Source organism: Vipera ursinii (genome assembly GCF_947247035.1).
Source record: "Vipera ursinii genome assembly, chromosome: 3".
Lineage (NCBI taxonomy): Eukaryota > Metazoa > Chordata > Lepidosauria > Squamata > Viperidae > Vipera > Vipera ursinii.
The window spans coordinates 81,457,569-81,471,728 of record NC_139516.1 but is presented as its reverse complement, the minus strand read 5'-3'; the positions used below and the strand labels follow the sequence as shown (position 1 = coordinate 81,471,728).

At 40.2% G+C, this 14,160-nt stretch overlaps 1 protein-coding gene across 1 annotated transcript in view; it reads right to left on the bottom strand.

Moving 5' to 3' along the window:
* Positions 1 to 2,887, bottom strand: part of LRRC8D (leucine rich repeat containing 8 VRAC subunit D) — an 86,595-nt gene extending 83,708 nt beyond the window's left edge. The window contains exon 1 of the mRNA XM_083359314.1: positions 2,565 to 2,887. The gene's annotated coding sequence lies outside the window, so the exon portion shown is untranslated. The remainder of the gene's footprint in view (positions 1 to 2,564) is intronic.
* Between the last annotated feature and the right edge of the window lie 11,273 nt (positions 2,888 to 14,160).

Genomic DNA, 14,160 nt, shown 5'->3' with positions numbered 1-14,160 from the left:
CACTTTTCACACTTATGACCATTATTGCATCCTCACGGTCACATGATTTACATTCGGATGCTTGACAACTGACACACAGTGTCCCTTTGCAGTGTCCCAGAGTCATGTGATCCCCTTTTGTGAACTTCTGACAAGCAAAGCCAATGGGCAAACCAGATTCACTTATCAACAGTGTTACTAATTTAAGAACTGCAGATTCACTTAGCAACTGTGGTGAGAAAAGTCTTAAAATGGGGCAAAACTCACTCTAACAAATTTTTCACTTAACAACGTAAGTTTTGGGCTCAATTTTGGTTGCAAGCTGAGGACTACCTGTATAGAAACCAAAGAATCTTTAAGAATCAAAGCCAACCAAAGAATCTTTAATCCAGCGGAAAACTGTTAAACCTGCTATAAGCAAAATCATACTTCCTGAAGACATAGCACTGAACTATACAAAGTCTTTATGATGCTTTTCCCAGCACAAAAAGGACACGAATGCATTTGCTGCCACCTGAGGCTTCACAAATTAAAAGAGTGATGCCTGGAGGGCATGACAAATAACATTTCGTATTTATAGTCTTTCATTTCTACCACACCTAGACTGCAATACACTTCCTCCTTTCTCCTGGCACATACAGTACTCAACTATGGAGAGATTCATCTCCCTTCAATTACTTTCCTTCCCATATCAGCAGTACTATTAGTTACTTTCTGTTCTCAGCAGCAGCTGCTATTCTCAACATTTACGGATGCCTTTGGGCAAGTCTCTGTTGGCAGCCAAAGGGGGGGTGAGAGTGGGGGAGAACAAACAAAAGACTTTTGCAATGGAATTTAATCTGAGGATATTAGCCTTCCCAATTTCAGTGGTCTTGCTACAAGTCTGGATATGTTCCAGTTTCCATTCATAACTGTCTATCTCCATGACAGGAATGGGAAGCATCAGATCTTGGCAACATGATATGTCACTGTATTGTGTATTGGTATGGCAAAAACCCTAAGCATTTCTCATACATTGGTGTCATATGCTTTAGAATGCTTTGGCTTTGTAGCTGATGTCTTTTTCAGCAGTACTAATACCTCAGTTTATTTTTACATGTTCTTCAGGCAAAAAACTCCACTTCTCTTACCTCTGCCCAGAGAAAGAAGGTAAGGGAGTGACCTGAGGATTCCCCCAGAAGATGAAGTCATACAACTGTGTCATAAGGGTACAGCTTTCTGAATAAGATTTAATTTAATCCAATCCAGCATTGCAAGGCTCATCTTTAAAACACAATATCTTCTTCAAAGGAAAGTCTGCAGTATTTCATTTTCTCATATTATAAATGAAGTTGGTTTCTGCTAAAAAAAAACCCAACTATATAGACTATTGAATTTTATTTCATTAATTTACAAGGAGATGAAGCTTCATCTTTACCATGAAAATCCATTCTCATTCAGATAGTTAATACCATATAGTTATACAGTAGCACACAAGATAAGTTTACGGACTGTGTCACAAGCCAACTAGTCTGTTAATATTTCATATATTTCTTAACTTTTACAAAAGGAGAGAAGTATGATACTCAAGAAACTAGCAGCTTGAGCATCCTTCCCAAAGCAGTCAGAAACGTGAGGAGCAGAGCTATCTGTTTCTATTTGCAAAAGAGAGCTAGTGGTGCAAGCACACAGTAGCAAAACCCAAAATAAAGATCAGAGAATCCAAAGTTCAAATCCAAATTTATTTGCAGGGCAAGAATAAGCACATCTATTAATACCAGCAAAAGTCGTGTTCAGTATCGCACACTGCCATAACGTGGCTTTGTCAACATTGCAAGCGTTTGAAACCGGTCAATTCTGACTCATTAAATAAACCAAGAATAAGCTGCGCTGCGTTTACTTGCACTGACTTTCAGGCAATCAGGTGCAAGTTTGAAGTCTAAGGCTATATAATCTTACCTTCACTTACCTGAGCACAAGACTCACTGAATACAAAGTCTTTACTTTCCAACAGCCACAAAAACCTGAGCTTTGTGCTTCGAGCGGCCGAGGCAAATCACTTTCTCACCAACTCAGCGCCCCTTCTTCCCCCAAAAGGGACGCCAACGCCGGCCCACCGAACAAGATTGTTGTAAAAGGGATGCACGGCATTGTGGCGAGAGCTTTGGAAAACCGTCACCGCCGAGCATTATGGATGAGACTGCACCAAATCCCTTATCCGCAATACAACGGGGCGAGTACCGTAGACCAGCGTTTTCCAACCTTAGGAACTTGAAGATGCGTGGACTTCAACTCCCAGAATTCCCCAGCCAGCATAGCTGGCTGGGGAATTCTGGGAGTTGAAGTCCACGCATCTTCAAGTTCCTAAGGTTGGAAAACGCTGCCGTAGACCATCCAAGCACCCGGTTAGAAATAATACGAATCGTCTGGCAAAACCGGGGTATTTTACGCGCCTCAGCTGGCGGCGGGAGCCCCAGCGAAGCGAGTCACTCTTAGCAGCCGAGCCATGCAGCAGGCGGGGCCAAAGCGCTGGGCTAAAATCACGGTTGAGGCAAGCTAGACGAAGCCCCCCGTTCCCCCCCCCCCCACACACACACACAGCTTACCTCTTCGGCCTTGCTGGAGGAAGGAAAAAGCAAACCTCCACCATTTTTTTTGTTTTTGTTTTTTGCACGCCCGGTCTGGCTCCCTCGCCTCTCTCAACGCAGAGCCAAGCTAATGGCTAGGCCCCTATCCAATGGCACCCGAAGCAGGGAGCCCATGTGATTGCTCGGCGACGCCTTTCCTCTCCTTCCCTGCCTCTCGCCGTTCAGGTGCAGTGCAGCCAAACCGAGCCAGGGCCCGAAAGGAAGAAAGTCCGGCGCGTGGCCGCCGGCGCTTCCCCGCTCGTGCCCGGGGGCTTGCTTTTTTTTTTTTTTGCAGATTGGCCGGGCGCCTGTCTCCAAGGGCGGGAATGCCCCCTCTGCCCCCTCTCCTGGAGACAGGTGAACGTGGTAGAGCGCGCAGAGATGCGCTCGGGAGGAGGAGACTTCTGCCAGCTACTCTGCAGCCTGTGACCTTGATCCCTTTGGCATCCTGGCCAGGCCTTGCTCAGCCGCCCTGTGAGCCGGATGAGCTGGACACGGTGTTGCCGAGATCACCCAATGCGCTATGAGGGCTAAAAGAGGATTTGAGTCTAGGCCTGCCTTTAATGGGAGATTTCCATTAGTAGCAGAACTTGGTTCCTGCGGAGTGACGTGATTATGTGTGTGTGTGTATATATATGTATATGTATATATGTATGTATATGTATATATGTATATATATATATATATGTATATATATGTATGTATGTATATATATAAAATGTTTGTTAAGTATTTAGATTACCTTGCTAGGCCCCAAACATGGGACAAATCTTTATTTCCTGTTTCAGCCCAACCGAAGGCCATCAACAGGCAGTAGTCACAACAGTGACAGCTCATATTTGTGTAAATTTTAGATTGCTAACAAAGAATTAATTAATCAGTCTCCCTTTAATTCTTTGTTAGCAATCTAAAATTTACATATATATATATATATATATATATATATATATATATGTATGTATGTATGTATGTATGTATGTATGTATGTATGTATAAGTAAAGGTTCCCCCATACATGCGTGCTAGTCGTTTCCGACTCTAGGGGCCGGTGCTCATCTCCGTTTCAAAGCCGAAGAGCCAGCACTTGTCTGAGGACGTCTCCGTGGTCATGTGGCTGGCCAAAGGTGCACGGAACGCTGTTACCTTCCCACCGTAGTGGTCCCTATTTTTCTACTTGCATTTTTACGTGCTTTCAAACTGCTAGGTTGGCAGAAGCTGGGACAAGTAACAGGAGCTCACTGTTACACAGAACTCGGGATTCGACCCGCCAAACTGCCAACCTTCTGATCGACAAGCTCAGCGTCCTAACCCACTGAGCCACCGTGTCCCTTCATATTGTATGATTTTGGTTTGAGAAAAGGAGGAGAGTAGAATTTGATGTTTTCCCTTGAAGCTTGGGCTGGTTTGGGGCCAGATACTCCTTAAACCAAGCCCATCATCTTCCTTAGAAAAGCTTATGTTTTTCTAAATCATGGTTTGTTTCACTGTGGTTTATAGAAAAGCCACGATGGGGAGGATTCTCACAATATATTAAAAGATGGTTTAGAGTCTAAAACAAAACCCCTAAGCTTGATTAGGACTGAGCAGGCTGAAAACAAACAAGTTTTGTGATGTGTTAAGAGTTTTAAAAAAATACAATGTAGATGGAAGGTTTTGTTCTGTTCACTGTTAAATCAGAAACAGTTCTGAGGGAATTTGCTAATTATTTGTAGGCTTGTGATGAAGACTTTTCCTTCACTTGAGTTCACCCAAGGTATAGAGTTAAAATGCAGTTTGCTTGCTTGCAGAATGGAATGCAATTTCACAATAACTGTTTTTTAAAAAAACTAATATTTAACTGAACCAGTTAAGCTGCAACCCATATATATTCAACAGGCAATCACGGTTCATGTGAGTGTGTTTGTAAACCTAGGTTACATTATGTGCTGTTAGGCATTCAGGTTAGTTTAAATGTCTTTGGCTTCCTAATCTCATCAGCTTCTAGCTTCCTGGCTCCAACCTTCCTGAATGGATTATTACATCTGCATTTCTAAAAGCTGGTTTCTGCTGAGTTTTTTGGCTGTGAGGAGGAAGAAGTTTCTGGGGGCTGATTTCTGTCTTTTTAAAGATCTTCTCCATTATTCCTTTGGGAAAACATATTCTGCCTTTTTAATATTCCCCAAAATATTTCTTTCTCTGGAATCTTCCCACACTGTATTAGATAACAATTGATAACTAAAGGTAATCCTCGACTTACAACCATTTCTTTCAACCTTCCTTAAAGAATTCCACTTCCATGACTTGTATTTTAGATCACTGCTGATACAAAAGAAGATAATTTTGCTTTAATGCTGAGTAAAGAATATATAGAACAGCAAGTTGATATTTTACAGACCCTTTTGACAAGATACAGAGGTGCTTTTAAAATCTCAGATATTGCTGGAGTGGAATGGAAAGAATCAGGTTCTAGACTACTATCAGGTGTGGAAACTCACTGATGATTTTCAGTCAATCATTTTGTCTTGGTCCAACTTAGATCACAAGACTGTTGTGGGAATCCAATGAAGGGAAGTCCCCACATAAACTGCCTTGAACTTCTGGAGGAGAGGCAGGGCAAACATCTTATAAATATAAAGGATAAGCAAGTGCCATTAAAAGTACTAAATGTATTTTAAATTTCAATAATAAATAAAAGGGTATGAGATAGAAAAGGTTCAAAGTTCCAAATTAACTCAGCACAAAGCATTAATAAACATAGAAACTTAAATTACAACAGCTCAAAGATTAATTGGCAGCTCAAGCATAAAGAAGGCCTTTAATTTTATTAACTCTTTAGGAAAACTAAATATACAGTACATGAGGACACATTAAAAAATAGAACTACGATGCACCATTTGGTCCAAATTAAGATCATGACAATGAGAGTTTTAGTAGCATAGACATAAACACTGAAAGATAAACTTTATTAACCCTGCATTAATTCTTTACAGAACAGTTTTAAGAACCCAGGAGGATTCTGAGGTATCTTGAAAACTAGCGTAAAGGCCCATTAGAGTTTTCTCCTATCACTGCCTGGGGGGGAAAAAGGTGAAGCTAAAAGTGGGAGATGTTTATGTCATGGGAACAACTTGACAGACTCATTTTACAAGCTGTACATGATTTGGGAAATATTTAACCCATTTCTGCACTATTGAAGAGGGCACAACAAAATTTAAAATCTTAACTATTATTGAGAGTCTAAAAACATTTTGTGGGCTGTTCCTCTTTCAGGGAGGCCCAGCATACAGAGCTACCAGATCTGGGCTACAAAATCCAGAATAGATAGCAGCAGAGAGTTGAGGGTTTTCTCTACCACCATGTTGCCATCTAATGTTCATTCAAAATATGTTTACCTTACCAATGCACTAAACTTATCAATAATTCAGTCTGAATGTAAGTACAGTGTGTAGAACGTTGAGTACAGTGACCAAGACAAAAATCTCATTTTTTTTACTTGCTTCTGCCTTTATTTTTGCATCCCCAAACTCAATGTTGAATTTTTTCAAAAAAAAATCACTATTCAAACAATTAGGATTAAAAACAATATTTCAAAATCAACTAGTCAAATTGCTGTTTAATGACTTTAGCAGACTTGGCTTTTCTGCTTCTCAAAGAGCTCCCTCTGCTGACCAAGTGTCCTTGTATAAAGACCCCAGCCACAAGAATTGCGGCACCAACCTCATTTGAAACAAATGAAGAAAAATATTACTTCAGTGCTCCTCCTTAATAAAAGCATACTCACTGATCTGACTTTAAAACTTCAAGTGACATTATGGTATATGCTCCAGGACATAACTGGACAGAGGAAACATTTATCTTTTTAAAGTAATAAAAAGTGAAACTGAAGATAGGTGAAAACCTTTATGCATTTACTGAGGCCTTGTTTTTGTTTATCAATTACAATGCATAAAATATGCATAAACGTTAATAGAATAGAATAGAATCTGGAAGGGACCTTGGAGGTCTTCTAGTCCAACTCCCTGCTCAAGCAGGAGAACCTATACCATCTCAGACTGGCGTGAGCTTAAATGGACTCCAGAAGATGGTAGAGGACAGGAAGGCCTGGAGGAACGTTGTCCATGGGGTCACGATGGGTCAGACACGACTTCGCAGCTAACAACAACAGCTAGTTTAATCACTTTATCAAAGAATGAAATATTGGTTTGGCATGATCTGTTTTTAACAAACCTGTGCTGGCTACTAGTTATAACTTTGTTTGCTTCTAGTTGTTCACAGATCCGTTTCTTCATTATCTTTTCTAGGATCTTCCCAGGTATTGATGTTAAACTGAGTAGTCTGTAATTTACTGGGTCCGGGTTTTTTTTTTTTTGTTTCTTGAAGATGGGAACCACATCAGCCCTTTTCCAATCCTCAGGTACTTCCCTAGTGCTCCAGGATTTATGAAAGATGTGATGCAATGGTTCTCAGATAACATCTGCCAGCTCCTTCAGAACTCTGGGATGTAATCTGTCAGGTCCAAGTGATTTATATTTGTCAAGGTCGGATAAGTGTTCTCTTACCATTTTCTTTCTTATTTTAATTTTTGTTTCTAGTTTGTCTTTTGCATGGTTTTTTTTGTATGTTGGGCTATAGTTTCTTTTTGTGTGAAGACTGATGCAAAGCATGAGTGTCAGAATCCATTTATATCACATTCATAAATGTATGTTTAAAACATTATCCCCTCCCTATGGATTCTGCCATCTCCCGAGGAAGGAGGAGCATATGTGGATTCAGCCTGCCTTAGGTTATTTCAAAGGCCAAGGGAACTTTTTGAACTGGGGGGAACAAAAGGGAGGGTTAGAGAAGAAGGCTTCTGGCTTGTGTCTTCTTTTAATTCTGGAGAGGAAGAAGGCAATAACCATAAAGATTCGAAGTTCCTTTTTTTCCCCACGAAAGGGATGACACGAAGTAGAAGTATGGGGGCTGACCAAATGGGGTTGAGGGAAGGGGGGTTGAACCGGGTACCCTTTATAAAATTTCAATTTGTAAAACAATACTAAGTCCTGTCTTGTATTCCCACAACCAAGCATGTCCTAGTAAAGATTCCTGTTGGACTAGAACTGACTCCCAAGAGTTGTTGTTTTCCTAAGATGTGGATTGGGGTGGGTCCTGACAATGAGTTAATCAGCTCTGCTTTCTCCCTGTTGCCTGTTATTTCCTTGCCATCTTCTCTGTTTAGTGGACCTACAGTTTCCTTGATTTTCTTCTTCTTGTTAATATGTTGGAAGAAACCTTTTTTAGTATCCTTGATTTCTGTTGCAGGTCTTTGTTCGTTCTGAGCCTTTGCTTTCCTGACTTCATCTTTGCATGTTCTGGCTGTCTGCTGATAATTGGCCTTAGTTATGTGGCCCTCTTTGTATTTTTTGTATTTGTTCTTTTTGTCTTTCAGTTTGTCAGAGAGATCTTTGTGCAGCCATGCTGGTTTCTTCTTGAATTTCTTGTTTTTCTTTTTCAGTAGTATTGTGCTGGTCTGGACCTTTATGATCACATTTTTCAGAGTTTCCCACACTTCTTGGGTTGTTTTCCCCTTTAGGATTTTCATCCATGGGATCTTCCCTAGGTCTTTGCGGAGTTTGTTAAAGTCAGCTCTTTTGAAGTTTAAGACACTGGTTGGATTGTTTTCTATTGCATTATATTAAATTCCAGTATGATGTGGTCACTTTCACCCAAGGTTCTGGCAATTTCAATTCCCTCTATCTCTTCTCTATTAGTACGGATTAAGTCCAGTATAGCTTTGCATCTAGTTCCCTCCTCCACCTTTTGAGTGACAAAGTTGTCAGCTATGTTGGTTAGGAATCTGTTTGATTTCCTGCTCACTGCAGAGTTTGTCTCCCAGTTGATATCTGGATAGTTGAAGTCTCCTATTACTACTGTGGTATGCTTCCTACACACATTTGTTAACTGGTTGGCAAAGACTTCATCTATCTCTTCTGATTGGTTGGTGGGCTGTAGTACACACCTATGGCAATGTCACTTTTTTTCTCTTTTATATTGACCCTTATGCATTCTGGAGAGATTTTATCTTTGATCATGTGCTTTTCTGTAGATATGTAGCATTCTCCTACCTATAGTGCAACTCCCCCTCCCCCTCTTTTTGTACAGTAGACCTGTTTCTTTTGAACAATTTGTATCCATCCATCAGTCCATTCCATTCTTACTTTGTTAGGAGATGTTTGTTTATTGAATGTTGTTGTTGAACATTATCTGAGCTTGATGTTGGCGTCTATATTTGTCTGAACGAATAAAACTAAAATGTATATGTATAACCAAACCAGATTATGCATAAGGTAGGAGCTGAATGAACCAATCATTACAAATGTTAGATGCAACTGTAGTTTAATTTAGTTATGCTATTAATATTATAACCCTAACTATTACACTGAAAAATATAAAAAAGTAAATATAAGATAGGGAAAAGTCATATTTTTCTACTGCATTTCCTTCTGATGGGAAGCAGAAACCCAGAAGGAAATCAGATTGTTCTTATTTCCACACAGATGATGAGTAAATTAGTAAATAGATTAATGGTGACTCTGCCCTGTTTTCTGTTCATTTTTATGATTTAAGGATGACATGGAAAATAAATTCTCAAAGGAACAGGAGACCATATGCTAAAATAATATCAGCTGAAGCAATAGAAACATGGATCTTACACAGACAGTCAAGGAATGAGAAATGACATCTGAGCTAATGAATATTCTTATTCCAGAAGAATATCATTCCTATCATGCCTTATTAATAAATTAGAAATAAATACAATATTTTCTAGTTGCCAAATTATACTTTTATTACTCTTATATTTATGAACATATTTCTATCTCATCTCCAAAACACTAGTCACTATTTCCAGTGTAAGAACAAAGTAGAAAATAGCATATGGATAGACATTTCAAACAAAATGGAATATAGTTGATGACTGATACATAGAACTGGATCATAAACAACTGAAGTGAAGCTGAAACTAGGTAACAAGCCAATAATAGAGAGTGAAAGTTGGGGCTGCAAGGTAGAATGGCAAATTACAAAGACTGGGCTCCAAAAATAACCATGGATGCAAGATTGGCTGCTAACCTCGACGGGAAGTCAAATCAGATTGAAATTAGAATGTCTCAGTAGCTTTTAAAGAAGGCTGTACTATAAGTAAGCTAAGTCAGATGAGAACCCTGGCCAAATTAAAATCAGGAAGCCCAAAGAGTGTGACAGACATCAATATTTGGTTCATGGGTCTTCAAGCTTTATGGTCCAATGGGCATATCCTCATGAGAGGTTTTACAAAATGGTGGTCATGGATGGAACAGTGAATCCTGAAGAACCAACCTACCAGAAGGTAAAGTGATGTTATTTCTCCCTAGCTGCCCCACAGATGTTCACCATATCTTTAGTTGGTACATTCCAGACAACACACTGAGATGCAACCCTCCATTTTTAGTTTCAAAGAACGTGACTGTGGTTTTCATGTAGGTTACAGAAAAGGTCTGAGAATAAAATTCAGTCTATAAGCTTCCTTTTTATTTATTTTTAAATAAAATATTTATTTTTATCTAATATCGAATCAAGTAAATCTTGGGGGGGGGGGCAAAAGAGCTATTAAGTATATTAACACATGCACACATGGTTGAATTAAAGCTATCCCTGGTGACATGGATCCAGACAGCAAGCATAATTATTTCAACTTGTTCTATTTAGTAGCATTATTTGACTTATCTACTGTCAGCCTCGAATGTTGCAAGTCTAATAAAATGCAACAGAGCTTCCCACAGTCCTTAAAATGCCAATTATTTCATGCTGCACAATTATTCATTTTTAAAATGCCTTAATATACCAAGTTTCAGAAAGTCCTTATACTGCAGTTGGTAGAACAGAACATACTGCTTGCTATTCATAGACTTGAACAGCATATTAAACTATGAACAAAGCCAGAACCAAATAAATCATGTCTATATAAACTAGGCCATCCCATAACAAACTATTCCTGGAACTCAGGCTAATGGGTCCTGGAATTCTAGTGAAAATATCAGCAATAAAACAGATCCACGCATGACTGCCTATCTCAGTGTATCACCTATTTTATCCTTATTGTACCAATAACACTGACTGTATCTTCCAGGTAACTTTAAATTGTTAACGTTGTTTAGCCAATTCAATTTGTCTTGATTTTTTGCCCCCATAGAATCACTGGGCCAGTTCTGGGCCAAAAGGGGGGGAAAATGGAAGACACTTTCTCCCCTATAACCACTCTTTTAAATATTTTGGCTGACTAAAATAAACAGCTTATGCTTGAGCTATTGTCAAATTGGAGAAGGCTTTGCTATCAGGTCATTATTCCCTCCTCACCAATTAAATATTTTGCTAGCTAGTTAGAATGGCCAATCAAAGATGTTGCCTTCTGGAGCTGAACCTTTCAACAATTACTGCTGTTTCTTAGCAACATCATCTGTATATTCTGCACATCCCTTTAGATTTGATTTCATAGTCCTTTGGGGAACCATTACTGCCTGTTTTTGTTTTACTTCATCTCACGATGCAGAATTATGATTCATTAGCATCGCGATATCATTTGTTACATCTCTGTCCAATTCAGTATTCACTGGGCATTGGGGGAGAAATAATCCTTATAAACATCTGATGTTAATTATCCCTGATGTTTTTGATGTTGCAGTGCTGATAACAGGTGCTTTTCAGGAGGAATCTATTGCGTTTGATGGGTGTGTTTAATAGTATTTCCTGGATTTTATTGTACATTTATTTAAAAAAGTTTCTTTTTCTCATTATAGTTGAAACTGATAAACTCAAAAAGCAAAACAACAACAACAACCTATACCTGTATGCCATCGACCATGGTATCCTACTGCGGCGTCTCAGGGGGTTGGGAGTGGGAGGCACTGTTTTACAGTGGTTCTCCTATCTCCTGGGCCGCTCGCAGTCGGTGTTGACAGGAGGGCAGAGATCTGCCCCGAGGTCTCGTTTGTGGAGTTCCTCAGGGGTCGGTTCTCTCTCCCCTCCTGTTCAACATCTATATGAAGCTGCTGGGCGAGATCATTCGTGGTTTCAGGGTGGGGTATCATCAGTATGCTGATGATACCCAACTTTTTTTCTCCACCCCGAACCAACCCAGTGATGCCCTCGCCATGATGTCCTGTTGCCTGGAGGCGGTCCGGGTCTGGATGGTGAGAAACAGGCTTCGTCTCAATCTTGCCAAGACTGAGTGGCTGTGCATACCGGCATCTCGGGTTAACCAATTTATTCCATCGTTAACAATGGGGGGTGAGGTGTTACCCCCCATTGATAGGGCTCGCAACTTGGGCATCCTCCTGGATTCACAGCTCAGTTTTGAAGATCATATAGGAGCCGTGACCGGAGGGGCTTTTGCCCAGGTTCGCCTGGTGCGCCAGTTGCAACCCTACCTGGACCGAGATGCCCTACGCACAGTCACTCATGCGCTCGTGACCTCCCGGTTAGACTACTGCAACGCTCTCTACATGGGGCTGCCCTTGAGGACCACTCTGAGGCTTCAGCTGGTGCAGAATGCAGCCGCGTGAGTTGTGATGGGGGTTTCCCGATACTCCCATGTAACACCTGTACTCCGCAAGCTGCATTGGCTTCTGGTTGCCCTCCGGGTGAGATTCAAGGTGCTGGTGATGACCTATAAAGCCCTAAATGGCTTGGGTCCGGGATATTTGAGGGAACACCTGCTGCCGGCATCAAGTTCCCTTCGTCCTGTGCGCTCCCACAGGGAGGGCCTTCTCAGGGTGCCGCCGGTAAAAGACTGCCGGCGGATGACACGCAGGGTGAGAGCCTTCTCTGTGGGTGCGCCTGCCCTTTGGAACCAGCTGCCCATGGAGCTTAGGACTGCCCCCGACCTTTGTTCATTTCGCCGGGACTTAAAGACCTGGCTCTGAGCTTTCCGGCCCAGGCTGAGAGTTTTTAATTGGGGTTTTTATATTTTTACTTCAGGGATCGAATTTAATCATTTTTAATTGTTTTAAATTTTTGTATTGTATTGATGTTTTAAACACCTTGTAAACCACCCTGAGTCCTAAGGGAAAAGGGCAGTATATAAATCTAATAAAATCTAAATCTAAATCTAAATCTATGCTAGCGTACCCCATATCAGAGCAATATTTTCATCCCTTTCAGGTGTCTGCTGTTTCAAATTAGCCTTAAGAGGCTGGCTTCCATAGAGAACATTGGGTTTTGTTTTTTTTACAGAATTACAGTTTACAACAGGGTAGTTAGATCAGAAATGAATTAAAAGAGGGAAAGTCCTGTCCTTAGCAATATTCTGGGATCCTCCATATCTCTTGTTCATGAACTGTGCTCTTTCCTGAGCCAAGATTCACTCAGAAAACAGATATGGTAGTTCAGGCTGCCTTGCACAGTATTTCCTTTGGAAATTTCGCAGTACTACAGAGAACATTCTGTACCTCTGGTTGGGTCTAATAGTCTATTGTTTCTCCATGTGAGGACATGACCTTTAGTGATTTAATTCTAAGCATCTCAACAAAAAAACAAGGTGAGTGCCCAAGATAATAACAGCGTTTGATGTGTGGCTCGGTTTATTGCAGGGGTCTTCAAACTTGTCCCTTTTATGACTTGTGGACTTCAACACCCAGAATTCCTCAGCCAGGCACACTGGCTGAGGAATTCTAGAAGTTGAAGTCCACAAGTCATAAAAGGGACAAGTTTGAGGACCCCTGGTTTATTTGGTATATCCAAACCAGTGGAAATACACTGCATAAATCATGGTTAAACCATGGCTTGATATGGTAGGTGAATACATTTCCGTTGACCATTTTTCTGATTGTTTTATACTAAATTGCAAATGTAACGCTAGTGCTTTTAGCATAATGGTAATGTATCATTCTCTGTACTTGTTGGAGACTATTAGATGTACAATAACAAAGGTTTATATCTACAAATAAAGAATAGAAAATGCTTCCCTGGAGTAGATCAGTCACCTACAATGATCTCCGGCCACATTTACTGAATCCAGAGATACTCATGTGCTGAGATAATGGAAAAAGTTCCTGTTTCCTTGTCTTGCCAATAACTTGAGCAGTCTGCTTGAACCTTGAGTTCTTTTGGCGAGGCTGCCTTGCTAATTAATTTCTGATATATTTATTTTTGAAAAGGAATTGAATTATGAAACATATGTAATGTGGAATTTTAGAAACAGACATGAAAACAGGCACAGAACAGAATTTCCTCATTATTAAAAGAAAAAAGGGTGCTTTGAAGATTATATTCTTAAAGAATTTTAGTAGGCAAAGTGAATGGATTAGTAGAATCCTGGTAGGAGCCAAAAGATGGCTTAACTGTATCTTCCCCAGCATCACTACTTTAGATGGGCAATTCAGATCACTCAGGTACAAATTACGTTGTCCCTCTATCAGAATAGAATAGAATAGAATAGAATAGAATAGAATAGAATAGAATAGAATAGAATAGAATAGAATAGAATAGAATAATCTTTGTCATTGTGTAACAATGAAATTGTGCTGTCCACAGTGCACACTACACACAAGTAAAAACCACAAATAAGAACATATATTATACAC